Raw genomic sequence first — 19,487 nt, 5'->3', positions numbered from 1 at the left:
TAGGTCTTGTTGATTTGGAGGAATGTTTTAAGTACTACCAGAAATTATATGTATAGTGTAGAAAAGCAATCTTCAAATGTCATTGTAGCACAGAGTATTGTTTAAAAGACTCAGACCCTCAGTACGGGTGTATGCTTTACTCTACTCTTGTATGAAAACGTAAGAAAAAAGAATGCATGAGTAAAGAGCAGATAAATGCAGTAGTAGTAAACTTTTCTAGGGAGGAGAGAGCTGATGATTAGCTCTCCTTGCAATCCCAAGCACAAATACAGGTTGGGCAGAGAATGGATTGACAGCAGCCCTGAGGAGAACGACTAGGGGGTGTTGGTGGATGAGAAGCTCAACATGAGCCAGCAACGTGCGCTGGCAGCCCAGAAAGCCAACCCCATCCTGGGCTGCATCCCCAGCAGCACGGCCAGCAGGGTGAGAGGGGGCAGGGGGGATTCTGTCCCTCTGCTCAGCTCTGGTGACACCCCACCTGGAGCACTGCGTCCAACTCTGGGGCTCCCAGCATAAGAAGGACATGGACCTGTTGGAGTGGGGCTAGAGGAGGCCAGGGAGATGCTGCAAGGGCTGAAGCCCCTCTGCTGTGAGGACAGGCTGAGAGTGGGGGGTGTTCAGCCTGGAGAAGAGAAGGCTGTGGGGAGACCTAATAACAGTCTTCCAGTCCCTAAAGGAGCTCTAGGACAGATAGGGGAGGGACTCCTTGTCAGGGAGTGTAGTGATATGACAAGGGGCAATAGTTTTAAATATCCCCTCTTCCAGTTTAGATGAGATCTCAGGAAGAAATTCTTTGCTGTGAGGGTGGTGAGGCACTGGAACAGGTTGCCCAGAGAAGCTGTGGCTGCCCCATCCCTGGAGGGGTTCAAGGCCAGGCTGAAAGGGGCTTTGAGCAACCTGGTCTGGTGGGAGGTGTCCCTGCTCAGGGCAGGGGGTTGGAACTCAATGATCTTTATGGTCTCTTCCAACCCAAAACATTCCATGATTCCTTGAGATTTGCAGCTTTTTAAAAGAGAAGTTTAATGTCAGGAATCTTAATTGTGATGTTAAAAACATCCTCCACCTTGCATGTTCTCATGTTCAAACTACTCATTGGGAATATACAATAAATCAAAAATAACCAAAATGGAAGATGTAGAATGAAGCTTTCAGTAAAGAAAAAAATTAAAACTTTAGTTAACAGCCAGCCTTTTCATACTGTTTGAAAAATCCTTCTTGACACTATTTTTGCTGATTCTAATTTGAAATTATAATTTCTTTTAACTGAGAGTTTCTTCCCAGGCAGCTGGTGTCCTTTGTGTCAGAAGTCAAATATGAAGACACACCTCGATGTACTTACATTGTACAATTGTCAGAATAAGATGTGGATTCTAAAATTGGAGAAGTGAAAATAAGAGATTATTGTCTTCTTTGTTCCTGTCCATGATCTTTTCCATGTATTTTTCCTTTATACCATCACCAATTTGCCTCTATTTTAAAATAATTTTGTCTTATTGACAACATATGATTACTTTTGGGTTTTTTTGAAGCTCCATGGGTAAGTATAATTCCATAGTTCCCTGTTCTCCTCCTGAAATACAGTAGGAATGAGGGGGTTTTTTTCCTGAGTTTGTGCTTTTAAAACTAATCCTTACGACATTGATTTTACTTGCTTTTCAGTTTTTAAAAGTTTTCTGGAAGAGAGTGGAGAGAAGAAAGACAACATGAGAACAAGGATTGCATGTTATTTTGTTTTTCTTATGAAATAATTATGATTTCTTCTTCCAGATACTTTCTGCCAAAAAGATTTGAACAGGTATTTATCAGTAGCAAATGTAAACTCTTTGTGGATTTCATTTATGCAGGTTTAAAAAAAGACATTACAATATAAAAAATACTGAATAAAAACATGCACGTGAAGCTGCAGCATGACGGTTACGTGGAAAGTTAATGGACAATAATTAGTATTGGAGAGCTGAGAGACTGAACTAAAATCTTCCATTTTGAATTTGATGCTTAATAGCTTATTTTTGCAGTTGTTTGAGTTTTTGCAATGTTTTATTGGTTTGTGTTGTTTATCTTGCTCCCTTTGCTGAGAATGATTTCTGTTCCATCTCAGTGTTTCCTGTCATCGTGAACTATAAATATATCACTTTCCTCATAGTTTTGAAACTTAAAGGAATTCTGAAAATCCTTCATTCTCAGAGATCAAAAGCTACTGTAAAGCTGGGTAAGTCGGTTTGGCGAGAGCTATTTGAAGTACTCTCCGTTGACAATCTACTGACCAAATCTCTCGCTTGCCCGGAGTGTCTGTGAGCTCGTGAGTTAACTAATGCTACAAATTTGATCAGTATTCTTATTTTTCACCGAGGTATTACCTCTGTTTCTTCACCCTTGATTCAGTTCTCCTCTGACCAATTGTACTCAGGAAGCCGTGGATGTTTGCTGATCCCACTGATCCCAAGTGGTTTCATATTCACTCTTTTTTTTAAAGGAGTTATTCCCCCATGTTTAAATAGAAGCCAGTGGGATGAAGTCAGCAGTGCTTAAACAGGGCTACAGCCTGATGCGTTTCCTTCTAAGCTATGTTAACTTCCCATCTTCAGCTGGAACTTTGACTACAATAATTCTAAAATACAAACACACCCCCCCTGCAATAGAAGAAGGTGACACAAATTTGCATTAAAAAGGCACACTAAGTTTTGCAGTAAGCAAATGGATGAGGAGGAGAAGCCATACATAGAACTTCATACTTTGTGCCTTGTCTTGTTTGCTCTTAGTGACCTCTGAAGAGTGAAGATTGTTTAAAATACTTGGAAGCTTCTGCTATTGTAATCACTATGTTCCACTGCATTCACATTGCCCCACTTTGCTTCACTTAAGTCCATCTTTATTCCTACGCGTTATGGTCCCTGCACGTAAGCGACAAATTAGTTTTTGATAAATGCTATTAAACCCAGCAGGACAGATAAAATACAGAAAACGCAGAAGGAATTAAGGGGAAGCTCACATGAAATGAACTTCCTACACAATAATGTGTTTCCCTTGACTCTGGTGAATGCAGAACTTTGATATAATTAATATTCTTTTATATATTAATATTATTTTTACATTATGTAGCAGTTTTCAGCAGTACGTACCAAAATTATACAGAACCACCATTGACATAATGATGGTTTTCCAAGCAATGTATGAAAAACCTACCTCATTTTTGAGTGCAGTCTGCATGAAATCTGAGTTGTGTGGATTTCAGGGTAGTTCTCTGTTTATTACACTGTATTTCTGAAGTTTTATGTGACCTTAAAATGTAGTTCTTTTTTAGAAAATGCAGCTTTAAGTTAGCAAGTAAGTTTGGTTGGTAAGTTTGAAATCTGAATTGTAAATCTTCCCAATGTTGAGATGTTCTGAATTCGAATGTGCCTTTTCTTATTTTAAATGGTCGCTTGGATTCTTTCTGCTGTGTTTTAAATGTAGATGAGGAACTCATCCAAATGGTTTGGTTTTGTTTGGTTTTTTTCTTCAAATATGGCCTTCTATTGCTGGATTATATCTAATACAAATTCATATGTGGATTTAGCCAGGAGCTGGAGTCCTGGATGGTATTGCTGTATCCTGCTGCCAGGATTGTTCCTGGTAAGGATTGCAATGCAGAGGAACAAGCCCTGCCCACAGCTTGAGCTTGATTGTGCCCTCTGTTGTTTGAGAAAGTCCAGGGAACAAGAGTTTTCATTTGTGAGACAAACAAAAAACCCCTGTATGATCATTTCAGTTGTTCCAGTAAGAGCAAGATAATCTCAGGAAATGGAAGAGGAATCAGAGTAGGCTTCCTACTGCTCACCCACTTTATGCCCATCAGTCAGTTTGTCTGATGAACAAAAATGCTGTAGGAAGAGTGTGTCCTCTGAAAAATACTTATGATGTGCTTATTCCAGCTTATTTCCTTGCTTTATTTTATTTCATTTTGTTATTGGAAGAATAGGCTGACATATTCCTCTGTGGCTTATGTCTTTAGAAATATTTAGGTTAGTCCCACTGATTAAGATTTTCATATTCATACAGAATGTAATCAGCATGAAATTGCAAAAAGAAAGCCAAAAAGAAAAAATTTCACTGTTTTGGCAGTGGAAATGCAGAATAAACAACTCAAAATTTGTCTTCTATCTGTCTAAAGTACACGATGGGTTAATCATTCATTAAGTAATCATTATCTTACAAGTATGACTTACAGCTCAAGAGAAATGAAAAATAAACTAAATACCATGCTGTTATTTTTCTTTATTATTGGAAGGCATTCCATGGTGTCAGTGCATGCAGGGAATGTTGGACAAGTGTTTAAAGAGATTAAGCTACTGTTTGGGAAGGATTTTGAGAGAAAACTGGAAAAGCTATTATACAGTGTGCTACTTGATATTTTAGAAGGTTATAAAAACTTACAGAATAGGTAATGAGACTGAGTAAACAAATACTTTAATGCCAATTGAACTACGAGGGTGTTTGCCTAAATAAGAGACATGAGCTTTTAATTTTTAATACAAGTAAACTTTCTTTCAAGTACTACTTTTTATGATATAGCAACTGCAGATCATAGAAAAATCTGGCTGAAGTCAGCTTTTCAGAAGTCATCCCATTTATTCCCCACCCAGAAGAAAGGATCAACTAATACATTTATGATTAGCGTTTGTTCTGTTTTCTAAATATTTTGGTTTAGCACTTCAGTAGTTTTAATACTTCTTTTTACAGTTAGGTTTTCCTATGGCATTACATACATAGGTTTTTGGTTTAGTGTTATTAGTGCTTGGTTTGCCTCTCCATTTACTAATTGCCTGGTGTCATTATCCCTGCCTTCCACCCCCGAGCTTTCCTGCTTCCAATAAGGTTTTGAAACTGTAGATTCCTTTCTACTTTGCTGTATTTCTCTCTTGCATTTTCTAGCTTGTGCTATTCATTCCTATGAAGCTAGATCAAATCACTACAAGTTTTTGGTTGGATTTAGTGTGTTGGTGGTGGCTGGGTTTTTTGGTTTGTTTGTTTGTTTTTTAAATTAATATAAGATAAATTAAAAGCTCATAACTATCCAAGTATTTTCTAGCTTGTGCTATTCATTCCTATGAAGCTAGATCAAATCACTACAAGTTTTTGGTTGGATTTAGTGTGTTGGTGGTGGCTGGGTTTTTTGGTTTGTTTGTTTGTTTTAAGCTCATAACTATCCAAGTTTTTTTTTTCTGTTTCCATCCATGCACTCAGGAAAAGACTTGTGTTAATGAGTGCCCACTGTACCGTGGATACCTTCCCTGACGCATGAGGCGACATCGCAGTGTGACTCTCAACTACACTGTCACAAACTTTGCCTAAGTGAGTTTCTTTCAATGTAATTGTGGTTTTCTTTGTGGGTTTTTTTTTCCCTCCCCACCTTTTTTTCTTTTTCTTTTTTTTTTTTTTTTTTTTTTTAAATAGGCCAGTTCACCAGGTTCACTGCACTGCCCTGCACACACATGACAGTTTGGACATAAAAAGGGAAATTAATGGGAACCTCGGCAAACTTTACTTTGGAAGTTGGGTATCTAGTAAATGTAAATCATACTAGTAAATGTCTGACTTTTTAGACTCTATCTTGAAGGATACTTATGGAGAAGAGGAAGGTGATAAATAGAAACATCTAATTTTTTATGCTTAAAAATCTCTTGCAACAAACAAGTGAACATTTCTAGTTACGTGTAGCATCTGTTTTAGATAATAACCAGTCACTAAAAAAAAAAAAAGAAGCTTGTTTAAAATAAGTCTTTGTTGATTTTAGAAGGAAGTAAGAATTGTGGACAATGCTGTTACTCTTTTGGTATCTCCCACCCTTTACCCTCCAGCCACATCTATTTAGTAATAACTGTACTTTTGGGAGCTTAATAATGATGGAGAAGTTCTCTTCAGAAAATCATGTCTCTCCACCCATCTCTGTGGGCTCTAAGAGGAGGTATGTGATGGGCAAACCAGCAACTCTACCAAAGCAACAGAAGCCCAGGCGAAATTCCAGCCAAAGATAAGGGTAGTTCTGTGGGAATGAGACTTGTTAATGTTGGGTTTCAAAGCTAGTCCAATGTTGTACTTTATACGGTAGAGAAAGATTGATAAAGCAGTAGTATCTTGACACTAGAATTTGTACTTTCTTTATTACAATTTGATTTAGATTTGTTCAAAAAGATTTCTTGCCTTTTGACTTCCAGTGCAAGTGATGTGGAAAACAGGTTGCCGTTTGGTGCCAAAATAATGCTGGAATTGAATTCAGGGCTTGGAACTCTGGTTTATGCATTCTTGATAATGTAGGAGTTCTGATTGAGGTGTTCATTCGCAGCATTTCCAAAACTTGTTTCAGCCACTGTTTGGATCCCAGCAATTGCCATGAGATGAAAATGAAGCTGTGAAAGTGTCTGAGAAATAACAGTATATTGAAAAAAAAACAAAAAACAACAAACCCCATGGACCAATTCTTCTAATTAAAGGCTGCTTAAAAACTTGTCTCTAAAGATAAAGTGTCTGCCAATCTTGGCATTAAAATTGGGTGTTTTCTGTTTTACAGGTTTTATATTATTGGTAGCGATTATATAATGACTTCTATCCCTTAGTACTAGAGGGAATTAAATCAACTGATGTGCACTGGTAAGAGCCAGGAAGTCCCAGGTCAGCACCAGTTTGTTACAGTATTAAGGAATGTCATGGTGGGTACGTTTTTATGTCAGAAAGAGCTGCAGAGTTAAGTAGGATAACACTACTGTGTCAGGATAGTGGGGAAATAAATGCGTAACAGCCGTTATTAGACACCGTAAGTACAAAATAAATCTGTTCCCAAGAACACCATTGTGAATGACAAAGGCGAGAGAGAGAATAATCCCTTCCTAGTAGCTTTCAGCGTGGTGGGATAAGCTTCTTTCTGCCTTCGTTCTGATGTGTTTCAGGTGGAGTGGGGACTTCTATACAGAGATTGTTACCTTGGCAGAAAATTCAGGTGTCCAATCTTTATTATGTTTGGTTTGATTCGGTAAACTGCAGGAGAATTAGTACTTATGGCAGATTTGCATATTTGGTTTTGATAAAAATGTTGGTTTTACCAAATCCTCTGGAACCTTCAGGGAACTGGAAGAAAGAAAACCCCAAACAATTAGTTATATATTTCTGTTCTTCTATTTGTAATTTGTGTATGTTTCAGTTTTCAGGTGCTGCATTGTTGTGCCCAATCCATTGCCTTCTCTGGTTTCCAGAAACTGCTATGAATAAACTTGAAGCCCTCATTTTAAGTGATTAAAGCCCTGTAAAGGGCAGTGAGTTGCATGTGGAAATCTCTCTTCTGAATTAGTGATAACATGGGAAGTATCCAAAATAAGTCAGCTCATGTACTTCTGGGTTTCCAGTTCCCATGGGAATACCTCAGAAGACAAGCTATGTTATTAAGTTAACCAAACACAAATTTGCCTTACAATTTTTCCATTCATTCAAATGGGACGTGAGTAGTTTGTTTCCTAATCTGCACAATTGCCCTGGAGCTCCTGTTGCAGTGTGTCAGTACAATGACAGCTTCCCCTGAATGACAACTCACAGCTCTAGTGAAAAATGACAGGATTTGTTAACCAAGTTTGTTAAGAAAAGACTCAGTTCTTGAGTGACTCTGTTTCTCAGTGGCATCACAGTTAATCATCTCTGCATTTTGTACTACACCTTAAATATACTTATTTTGAAATGGATCTGATTGGCATGCTTAAATGGACTGGTAATGGTGTATTGCACAAAATTTTGTATAACAGAATATGCTGTAGCACTACCTACTAACATAATATTGTTGATAGCAATTAGAGGATGCTCAGACACGTCCTACATGTTCTACAATGTGATCTCGTAAAAACAAGTCAGTGGTGATGGGTCTCTGGGTTTGCAAACGTTCACCTTATGGGCAGGGTTTTGTGTCATGCCTGTTGGTGTCACTTGGGCGGTTCTGTCACTACCCTTAGTTCTAATGGAGGTCTTATTTTTCATGTAGCATAAGCCACTACTTGTCTCCCTGAGTGTCTGTTTGTATGGAACTCTGTTATATGTGATACTGCATTCTGTTTATCCTTCAGATTCTGTAATAGCGTCTTGCTTAACAGAACTGGTGATGTGAAATGGGTGTTTTACACCCATGAGCACAGGTATGGAGTCTTGGGCTGAAAGTTGACTGGGAAGCTCTTCCGTGACTTTTTTATCCTTGTGAATGGTGTAGCTAGAACTCTGAATATAAATTACTGTAAGGATTGCTATTTATTTTAAATATGAGTTTTGGACCTTGAACTTTTGTCTGTGCTATACATGGACTGTATTTAGTTTCAGCTCTTGGGATGGGGGATTGACTGTGACGTTTGTGTGGCAGGTAGCGTGAGCCTCTGTTTGTACTTGCAGGCTTAGGGGAGTTGCTGCAAAATATCTATCTAATTCCAATAATGTGATTCCCCCCCAAAATAAGGAAACTAACTCCCAGTGTAAGTGCTTTTGAACACTTACAAAATGTTCAGAAAGTCTGTAAAAATGTTCAGAAAGTTTTAAGGTGTAGTAAGGCAGAAGTCTTACTGTGCACTGCAGACATTAAAGGGACTAATGCTGTTGTGCTGATTTCATTTTTCCTTTGTTGTATAAATATATATATAGTACATAAAAAACCCATTGGAGTTGATCTGAATTGGTTCATAAAACCTTGCTGGTTTGCAAATCATAATGATATTTTAACAGCATTGCCTGGTTCTGAGTTAGTATCTGTAGGCATCTTGCATTATATTATACCTTGGAATTGCATCTGAAACTTGTGGCTGCACAATACTCTTGGGGAAACTTGGTGTTTAGGGCTAAAGGAACAGCCCATCCTCTAGGTAAGATCTCTGCTGTGACGTTCTGGTGGTGGTAACTTCTGCACCTTCTCCTTTGTTTGAATAGTGCTGATGCCTTTGCACTGCACTTCAGTGGCAGCAGGTTTTGGTTTTGACATTCCTCTTACCTTCTTCATCTTTATGGCCATTGATTTTTCTTGAGATATTCCTGCAACACCTAAAAAATTCTTCTCTAATTAATCATGCCATATATATTTGGTACCAAACCCCAGAGACTTTGAAAGGAGCATTGATTTCTAGCGAGTGTATGTATCTATACGTTTGGTTCAGTATATATAGATATCCATGGTTGGTAAAGTATATTGGTAGGTGAAGAAGGTCTCTATGAACAGGATGACTCTGAAGAAGATGATGATTTTGAATTTCTAGTAATTAAATGACAGTTAAATAATTTCATAAGCATTAAATAACCTTAATGAATAAATAGGATTTCTAATGCTAAACAGTTAATGACTATGACAATTTGTTTTCAGCAGTTGAAAGGCATTTAAAATGTTCTAGTATTTTACTCTGTTAATGCTTAAATTATATTACTTGGGATAATAATAGAACTTGTATTGCTATTACTTAAATGCCTATAAGATTTCCCACAGACATTCAGTACCAGCCACTGTGGCACAGCTGACTTTACCTCATTGCCATACTTTTCATGTGTTGGGTTAGAAAAGCTCTTATTCTGAAGACTCAGTAACCCATTTTTTAGTAGAGAAGGTTCAAAATGTTTTGCAGTCACGGATAGTATTGCCTGGGTGTTTTACATAAAGCAAAGCTGTTTATGAAATACAAGCAGAACCTATAATGTATGGCAAATAGTATTGGTGATCTTTATGGTCCCGAATTCTATTACCTGAAACTGAAGGAATGGTTTGGTTTTGTTTCTGTTTGTGATCACTAATTCACTTTTTTCCAGTGGCCAAGGTTAGGTGGTCATAAATGAATGGACCTACATCTAGTGAGCCCAGAAATTGTCAGAACTACTTTCAGAGTGTTTTTTAGAATTGCTGACATGACTGAGGCTAGATGACAAAACATCTAATATGTATCTTTTTAAGAAAAATGTCATAAACACATACTTGAGGATAATGCAAATGCATGAAATAATTGTCATCACCTACATGAAGATCAGTAGCTTTTCTGAACTAGCAGGCTTTTCCATATAAATTGCTACTTTTTACCAGTTTTCCCCATTTTTTTGGCCAAATAAATTTTATAATGGCCATAAATGGAAAGTGTGATGTGTCTGCTTAAGCATTACAATATTCACAGAGGGCATTTTCTTGTTGCTCTATTTAATTGAAATCAATGACGATTTTACTTGAAAAAAATGTTTTATAGCACTGTCAGTTGAAAGAAATGCTGTTTCCTTCCAAATGTGTGGAATCGGACGCACGTGGATTGTCAGCATGTGTGTGGCTGGAATTTTATGACCATAATACTACCTTTTGCCATGTCTATCTGAAATGGAGATCTGCATCTGTTATCCTGGCGGAGCGGGATAAGAGGCTGTCAATGGCACAGTAACGTTGGAGCAGAAACGTCACAGTCAGTGTATTCTGTTCTGATAACAGCTCTATCACATCACAGGGACTTGTCAGGAGAAAGGTGTCCATGTCAGTATAAAAGAAGGGTCAAACAGTATTACCAAAACCACTCCACACTTCAAAAAAAATATTATAACAGTTTGAAAGTTTTTTGTTATGAGTCGGAAAGTATTTCCTCTCTTGCTCATGTAGAGGGGGAAGAATGAAGATAAATCTTGTAAACATGAAAATTACTAAGGATTCCAGGCCAAGATGGATTAACTGCCAGGGAACTATTTCATATCATACTTGGGAAGTTGATTTAGGATCCAAAACAAGTTCTGGGAAATGTCTGCATTTCACCCGACACGCTGATGTCCCACACTTAATGAAAGTAGCATTTCTAGTACATCAGTACACTAAATCAATACACATTCACATGAGGAATTCAATTACTTCCATACCCGCTGTGTACGGCCTGCCCTGTGCACGTCTGGATGCCTCCTTACTCTTGTTGCTCCTGTTACGTGGAGAAGCAGTTCTCATTTGGCTTTTCTGTAGCCAGCAGTAATTTAACAGATAGTAGCTGGCAGCATTTGAAAATGCATTTATTTCTCTAGATCTCTTACTCCAACTCTTTCTCCTTAGCTTCAGCAGAATGATCAGGATGCCAAATTTGGCCTCAGACAGGGCCATCTTTTTTTGTTAGAAACCTGACTGTTACTTCAGTGTATTTGTAAGGATGCTCCTAATATAGACTATCTTCCTCCCTTTCCTGGCTTTCCTTCTTTTGCTAGCCTATGATTTAACTCCATAGCAAGCAGTTGGTCATCCTGTATACTGTAAATAGTTATACAAAATAATGGAAGAGTTGCCATTTTACTGCTGATAGTGAAAAACATCTTTCTATGAAACGCCAGGAAAAAAACGTATTTTCTTTTGTCACTCAGCTTTCTCATTGAGTGCCTTATGGAAGTAAAGTCTGAATGTTTGGGTGTGGGACACCCTATGTTTGGTAATCGTAGGACTGGGCCCAGCACCAGGGTAGCAGTTTATTCCTACATGTGATTATTCCAAACTTGTTCCATTAAAATACGTAATGCAGCTGTTGATGTGCTAACAAGAGAAATAGCAGCTGCAGGCTGTCCCTTCCGTGCTGCTTTGTGCACAGCCAGTCCATGTGGGTGTGGTATTACGGCCTCACTGGCAGATGCTTGGGATGACTTCAGTGTTCACAACTGGCAAATCCCCAAATGAATTGTGGAGGTCACCTCAAATGAGTTACATTTCTTGAAATAAGTTTCTGTAAAAATCTCCAGTGGCTCGGTGGCATCTTCTGAGCAGCCAGGGTAGTGCCTGGCAGTACTTGTCTGGTATAAACATGTCGAGAGTGTCCTAGGTAAGGCCTGATTAGATGTGATGAGTAACAGAGAACACACTTTGTTTTTAAGCTGCATATGCTTTTTGATTTTCCCTGTAAGAAGAAATACATGAATGTACTTACACACAGCTCATTGGATTACAACTTCAATGGTATTTTAATATTTGTGTCACTTTAACTGAAGGTGTCATCACCGAAGTAGTGGGACTAGTAAGCACACTAGTTAATGATGCATAGCTTTCTGGCTTGGCTGGAGAGATTTCACTGCTCCTGGATGAGTACAGTTCTAGTGACTTTTTATGGCCAGCTGATAATAAGTAGAACATTGCCACCTTTTGGTCATAAAGAAAAGGCATACGGTTAAAGAAGCAGCATTATGCATGTTGGGGATGCTGCAGCAATACCACTGAATAGTATAATCATTTGCAATGTAACTGCTCCGTAATGGTAGCCCAGTTCAGTGGAGGTTGTAGGCATCGTTTGCTTTGATTGTGTGTATTTCATACCACGGTGATGTGTTTAGAGAGAATATATTATGCTACATACTAATTAGGTTTTCCTGAGGACTGAATTACATATGCATTGTGAAGATGGTATGAAAGCTACCATGGTTACCATTGTGCACCCAGCAACTTATTTTATACAGTGCCAATTAATCTGAGGTAATGCTTGAGAGAGAAGAACATAGAATAAGGAATGCTAATGTCTCAGCTGAAAGATGGAAATTAGATAGAAAAGCACAGCTTTTATTGAAGATTATATGTCAGGGTCAGCATTTATAAACGAATCCACCTGTAAGACTAAAACCAACAGTTCTGTCTTACATAAAAAAAGGTATCTCTCTAGGCCTGATGGGCATACAGGACCCACTGCTGCTTTAGCAAGGATATTCTCTGAATATGAATTTTTTCCCTTCTCGTGATTTTAATGCCATATTCCTGCAGTTCAGGCTATAATTGGGGATTATTACTATGTCAGAAAGAGGGTGCAGTTTCATGATGCAAAGATATCTAAACCCATCTAAGCGCAGGTTACAGTTGCTAGGGACAGAACTTACATCTCTGGCCAAAGACTTCTAGATGGCAAGAACTGATTTAACTCCTTCCTCTTCCCAACAGCTCAGTGTTGCTCAGGTTATGTTGCTGACGTGGCTTCTTAGTCAGCTTGTCCCCTCAGTGTGAGGTGTATGGCAAAATTCATGTGCCAGCCATACACAACGTATGGTTATAACTCTTACGTCACTTTTGCATTGGGACAAATCATTTTAGTAGATGAAGAGAAACCATTTGAGAGCCTTCAGATCCAAATTCCTCCCCCCCAGTTCTGAACCCAAACCACTGCTGTTGCAATTTCTATATGAGAACTATGAGGAAGGGTCAAGTGAAGACACTGGATAAGCTCCTGATAGAATTGCAAATTTCCTGCTTGAATGTTTTGATTAGATTCCCGAAAATTTCCTGCTTCAATGTTTTGATTAGATTCCCTGTACCTATTTATAGCAAAGCAGCACAAAAAGCATGAGGACTATGCAGAACAGTGCTGTGCAGTGTCTCTGCCACGCCTCTGGATGCTTTTTTTTTCCTGGCATAGCAGTCTTGGAGAGTTTTGCTGTGGATTCTGGCTGCAGCAGCTCTAAGTACCTAGCAACAAAGATCTAACAGCTCTAATGAAGCATATCACTTAAAGAATAACAGTATTAACATTTTATAGCTGTTTCAGGATAGGAAGGTGCAGACAAACATTGACATGAGTTTAAAAATCCTTTCAATCCTTAAATTTTATTATTGTGCAAAATTGTATGCAACATTGAATGCTAAACATTAAATCTTTAGAAGAAATTCTACCATTTCTTTTGATTTACCAACACACATGAACAGTTGGATTCAAGCTAAGTTTCTACTGAAACAGCTGAGGGAATCTTGTCTGCCCCATTCTGCTGGCTGAGCAACATCACCTTCTATGGGGCTGGCAATTTTTGGCAAAGGAGTGATGGTAACAAACAGTCGGGAGGCAGTACCTTTGGCCTCCACAGAAGTTCCAGCAGTTAATAGTTGCCCAAGGCAGAAGATTTGATGCTTAAGTGATGGAATGTTTAACTTCAAAACTAGAAAACAAACTACTAAAATGCATATGCGCCTTTTCCAAGTCTTACTTGTTAAAACAGTTCATTGGCTGACATGACTTGGAACTATAGTATTACTATTTTTCATTAAAAACTGATTTGCTGTACATAGTAAAGCGCTTCAACAAAAGTAAAATTAAAGCATTTTAAACAAAATTATTTAATAAAAGAAAATAATGTTTCAGTAACTTTTCGCTCTTTAGTGGTAGTCACTTTTAAACTGTTTCTACAACGTTCTTAATACTCCAGTAGTTGGACTGAAGATGCTTAACTCTGTAGGATTAATCACTGGATGACTTTTATAATATTATATAATTAATATTTCTCTTGCAGTGCTTTGAAGTGTAATATAGTTGGGAGTGTGTTTGCGAGTTGTAAATCAGATCTATTTCTTGCCTGCTTACCTCGTACTTCAACAGAGCCTTGAAATTCATGTACATCCTTCTTTTGTTTCTAAAACCATGACTTAATATTTTTTCCAAAGCCTCTGATCAGAAGTAATTGTTCACTCAAGGGGTATAACAGAGAAAAGCTGCAATGATTCATGACAGTAAAACACAATTAAGTTTATTACAAAAATCGTTATACATCATACACACTTTTTCTTTTTTATATGAGGAAACTCTCTTCTAAGGTATTTTCAGAAGAAATTTCAGGTTACTAGCCAAATATTTTGGAAAATGATTAGTTGCTGATTCAGATCCTATGTATTCATCTTTGTGTTGAATGAAAAGAGCTGCACGAATTTGTAACAAAGAATCAAGGACATGTCTTCATTTCTGCTGAAGCAAGTTCACATTTAATCATCAAGTTCTTGGCAAAAATATTTCTGCAACCTGTGTCAATGGAATACATACAAATTTAGAAAGGAAGTTTATGTAATTATCTCATTATCTAATTTCAATAATAAAATAATTGACTGTCTAAATGGAAATAGTAGATGAATAATTATGCATAGAAACCTTAGCTTTTAATTCTGATGAAATCTGCTTGTTCTCTGAACTTGTCTTCCTTGGTAAAATGGTTGCTTTCTATTAGTTTTTGTTATAATGCTTCAAGTTAAGTCTTTTCATTTTCTGTGGGGGAGGAAAAAAAAAATCATATAAAATCCTTTTGCAGGTTTCTCTTTAGCTCTAGCAGCAGAAACAGCTGACTTGTGAAGAAAGCACTGTACCTGACGGCCTAAACAACCGAGGGCTCCAGGTAGGTCAGTTGCTGCCGTTGCTCGTAGGGCTGGAAATGGTGGTTTTGGTAGCAACATATTTCAGATACTGATACATCAGGCAAGGTGGTTATGAAGTTCTTCAGAGCATCTGGTTCTTTGGATGGGTGGACACACAGATGGGGAAGTTCTGAGTGACTGAACATTACTGAGGTTATTCAGCAAGCTGGCACAAATTTGTTTCTCCTCTAGGAAGCCTGCAGTAGAGCTGTAGGCCATTACAACTGAAAACCTGGAACTAAAAGGACAGAAGGTAATAGGGGAATACAAGGAAAACTATATTAATTAATATTATTTTTAGGAGGTTACCTTTTAAATTAAAATTCTAAGATGAAGCTCATGCATTAAGAAAAAGTAGGAAATGGTATAAAAGCAGCTTCATTTACAATCCAAATGAAAGAACATAAAATGTTTCTTTTTGCAATTTATGATACTTCTATGAATTAGGACTCTTATCTTACAAATACAAAAGATTACAATGAGACCAACAAAACAATTGTAGCTAACTTGATAATAGCTGTCACAGGATAGTGTCTGCTAAATTATATTCAAATAAATGAAATGTTGAATTACTTACCTGTTGAATACCACACTGAATTATGCTTTTGAAGAAGGGTATCCATTGCTTCTAATGGTGTTAGTTCATCCCTCCCACCCCTTCTGCTTTACCAAGTTATAAATGCCCTGATTTCTGGCAACTTTAGGTTTTGTACTTAAGCTGTATAATTTAGCATAGTAAATAGCTGAGACTGGCAAGCAGTGTGCAACTGATAGCATATCCAGCAATTTCTTTTATATTTGGAGGTAATTGTAAGCACAGAATAAAACTGATTATTTCAGCATATGTAGCAATAGTCACAAAAGTTGGGTTTAATTTTAGATTTTGTCTATAGTCAATTGAAAGAGGGTGGTACTCTGTATTAACCTCTACTGAGGATGGAAGAAGCCAAAAACTACCATGACTACATTTATAAAACATTCCCTTTAATCTCTGTTTTGTAGCATATTGTGCAAGTGGAAAACAAGTTGGATTTGTATATCGCCTGCAAGCTCATTGCTTCACTGTTGAGTATTTTATTTATCCATTCTACATGAATGATGCTGTTTGTTGTCAAGTTTGACTGGTAAGACTTTTTACAAGGTCTTTTAAGGCATAACTCCATTTGGAATAACTTTAAGGTTATCCTGTCCTTAAGGCAGAAGTAGTAAGACTCTCTCCTCTTGTCGTTGAGGCGTATGTAATGTAGAGGAAGACAGTGTTCCCAGTGAACTAAATTCTTCAGCGTGGAAGAAAAAGAGAGTCCCAGTGAGCAGACTTTTGCTCATTTGCTCCCTGCAGAGAAATGACATTTGTTCTCTACAGCATTTTCTCTTGAGAGGACCAGTTATTGGCTTATGTCACAAGCAGTCTACCGTTCCTCGGTGATATATTCCTTAAGGCATACATGGATCACTTTCAATACTCAGTGATCCAAATTCAACTCCTATTGATTGTATGAATGTGCTGGGGCTGTGAGAACAGAAATTGTACTTGTGTATGTGTTAAAGTTCATCTGGTTTTCTTTCTGACAAAGTGCTTCCAGGTGTTTCTTCCACTATATGTTGTGTTTGTGTATGTTCATATATACATACATATGCTTATATGCATAAAAGGCTTCACTGGCCTTCTACTATTAATTGGCTGGTCCTAATTCTACTCAGCCCCCTGCCACTGATACGGACTTACTGAGTCTGTCTAGAGAATCCTTTACCCACTACAGCTGGTTTGAGGGTAAGTAACAGGCAATATACATAAATAATACACAATATTGCTAACTTTTTTGTTGGTCTGAGGATGATTAAAGCCAGAAAATTCAAGACGCGTTGAGGGAAAAAAATTACAATGACAAAGTACTGTAAAATTTTATGGAAAGCATATGGTATCTCCACACATCCCTTATAGTCTCTATTATTGGAGTTCATTTGAGACATTAAGTCCTTAATTCTTTTTTTCTCTCCATCTCTCTCAGGAAAGGTTTAGGTTCTTATGCTCTATTTTTGAAGGAGCATTTGCTGAGAATAACTGTATAAGAATCCGGTAAAATAATTAAATGGTAACTATCAGGGTGAGCAAGTCTCATTAATGTGCCGGTGCTGTGCAGCTGAATGTCAGGAACACGTACGGTACGATCCAGTCAGTGAGAAGTCAACAGTGACTGGAACTAACATTTTTATTATTGAGGTACTTCTGTATGGTTTTGCCAGAACTGAGCATGAGGGGGGAAAAATAAATAAATTTGAAAACAATCTCAGTCAGAGAATGGGGAAATAACCCACTTATGAACTTACTCCAGCCTGGACTCATGGCTTTTTTAGCCTTCCTGGTTAAACAGATTAAGCCAACTGTTCTGCTGCTTTACACAGTACATTAAACACCTTAATCATACTGTCCTCTCTTGCATTAATAAATTTAGCATTTGTATTCCTGAAGCAGCTGGTTTTTTCTCTTGCTCTATTTTAGTTCTTCTTCAGAATACAAATTCCAGCTCATTTCCATTTTTTCCAGACCTAAGACTTTAGAAGTTTTGTTTTCCTGGTTGTTATTTTAACCCTCTGGACCAAAAATTGAATGCTTTGAGAACCACCGCTATATTTTTTTCCAATAAATATTCCCTTTGTTGTTAAAATATTTCCCAGTATTCTGATGAACATCCTTCTAGAAGGAGGGTATTCTGGGGTAATATATTTGAGACAGAAGAGCTTGTTCCTCTTCTTGAATTTTATTTGGAATTAATTGCTTTCATGCAGAACTAATTGCTGTATTTTCACAGGTAAGTACTCATTCTGGATGCATTTCAGTTTTTACACATCAAAGAATAAGATACACCATAGAGATGGAACTTTTAAGATGGAAATTAATGGGTCTATGCTTTGTCCTTCTGAGAACCTCAGATGCAAAATATCATGAATTTGGCAGTTTGGAGTTTTGGTTATAGTTGCAGTTACTGATCAATCCCAGCCCTAGCTGTTGAGCTGACTGCTGTACAGTCATCTGCTGCTCTTTTTTCAAATCTGAAAAAGATTCCTTTAAAGGAAATTGGGCTTAGATCAAGTGATTTAAAAGTAATATTGTTTATCAAGACAGAGTGGAGTTAATTTTTTTCGTAGCAACCCATATAGTGCCATGTTTTGAATTTGTGACCAGAACAGTGTTGATAACCCACTAATGTGTTAGGAACTGGCAAACTGTCCTTACCTGGCTTCAGGGCCTTCCCTGTTTCTCTCCCTGCCCCACCAGCGAGGGGGCTGGGGGTGCACAAGGAGGTGGGAGGTGACACAGCCAGGACAGCTGACCCCCACTTACCAAAGGGCCATCCCATACCACATGACAGCTGCTCAGCAATAAAAGCTCGAGGCAAGGAGGAGGAAGGGGCGACATTAAGAGTTATGGCTTTTGTCTTCCTGAGTAACTGTTCCTTGTGATGGAGCAGAACAGCAGATTGGGAAGTCTCATCTGATCCATCTGAAAATGCCATTGTCTTCCCGAGTAACTGTTCCTTGTGATGGAGCAGAACAGCAGATTGGGAAGTCTCATCTGATCCATCTGAAAATGCCATTGCAAGCATCCTTGTGACAGGCTCCTGTTGAGACCCACACAGTGACCAACCATCCTGCTAAAGAGATTTGGTTCCACCATGTAAGTTTTAACAAATAGCAAGATGATAATTAGTTTTATTATGATGATTTAAATAAATGGTCTCTGCGTAACAAGGCTAACTCTAGGATGAAGCTGGGGTACCATGTAACACGTTAGAGATTCATTTTGCAGTACTTCTTTGCTTTAACCTCCTATAGAAGTAAACTGCTAACTAGACCTTAAGATTTTGCATCTCTTACGTGCATGCTACTGTGAATGGGATGTGGCAATGTCTGAAAGTGCAGTATATCTTAAAACAGGAGGGAGCAATTTAGAAAGAATTGCTTGTAGCTTTTTGTTTTAAACACAGCCTTCCTGGGAGTTTTGCATACTATTGTCAGGCCAAAACATCATTTTAACACTGTAGGAATTAACATAACACATTCCACAAAGACTCAAGGAAGCTGTCTAAAGTTCTAACATTAGTAATGCTTGAGAAAAAACTTCAGCGAACACTGCAGGATACTGCAAATTGCAGCACTGGAATCTATTTTATTTTAGCTGACTACCATCACTAGATGGTTAGTTATTTTTCCTCAGATCCTGCCTTTGTGTACTACACAAAGGAAAGCGTATGTTTTGTTTTATTGCCTTTACTGTGCCAGCAAACATGCAGAATAAGAATGACTGATGTTCTGTGAGATTTCTTATCTTTCATGATATGATTTCTTTAACAGCCATTCTTAC

At 37.9% G+C, this 19,487-nt stretch overlaps 2 long non-coding RNA genes across 4 annotated transcripts in view; one reads left to right on the top strand and one right to left on the bottom strand.

Moving 5' to 3' along the window:
- Window positions 1–2,773: 2,773 nt before the first annotated feature.
- LOC106895539 lies at window positions 2,774–7,819 on the top strand. Its single transcript, XR_001413440.1, has 3 exons — window positions 2,774–2,897; window positions 5,224–5,331; window positions 7,175–7,819. It is a non-coding gene; the product is annotated as an uncharacterized LOC106895539 (long non-coding RNA).
- Window positions 7,820–14,451: 6,632 nt separating this feature from the next.
- LOC106895538 overlaps window positions 14,452–19,487 on the bottom strand; it is a 43,918-nt gene continuing 38,882 nt past the window's right edge. For 2 of the 3 annotated variants that reach the window (XR_001413437.1, XR_001413438.1), the window contains 2 exons: window positions 15,077–15,362; window positions 14,452–14,978 (listed from right to left, as the gene is read on the bottom strand). This is a non-coding gene — a long non-coding RNA (uncharacterized LOC106895538). The remainder of the gene's footprint in view (window positions 14,979–15,076; window positions 15,363–19,487) is intronic. The other variant, XR_001413439.1, reaches the window with a different exon arrangement.

Source organism: Calidris pugnax, unplaced genomic scaffold (genome assembly GCF_001431845.1).
Source record: "Calidris pugnax isolate Ruff unplaced genomic scaffold, ASM143184v1 scaffold38, whole genome shotgun sequence".
NCBI lineage: Eukaryota > Metazoa > Chordata > Aves > Charadriiformes > Scolopacidae > Calidris > Calidris pugnax.
The sequence above is the reverse complement of the archived record's forward strand: the minus strand, read 5'-3'. Positions and strand labels throughout refer to the sequence as shown.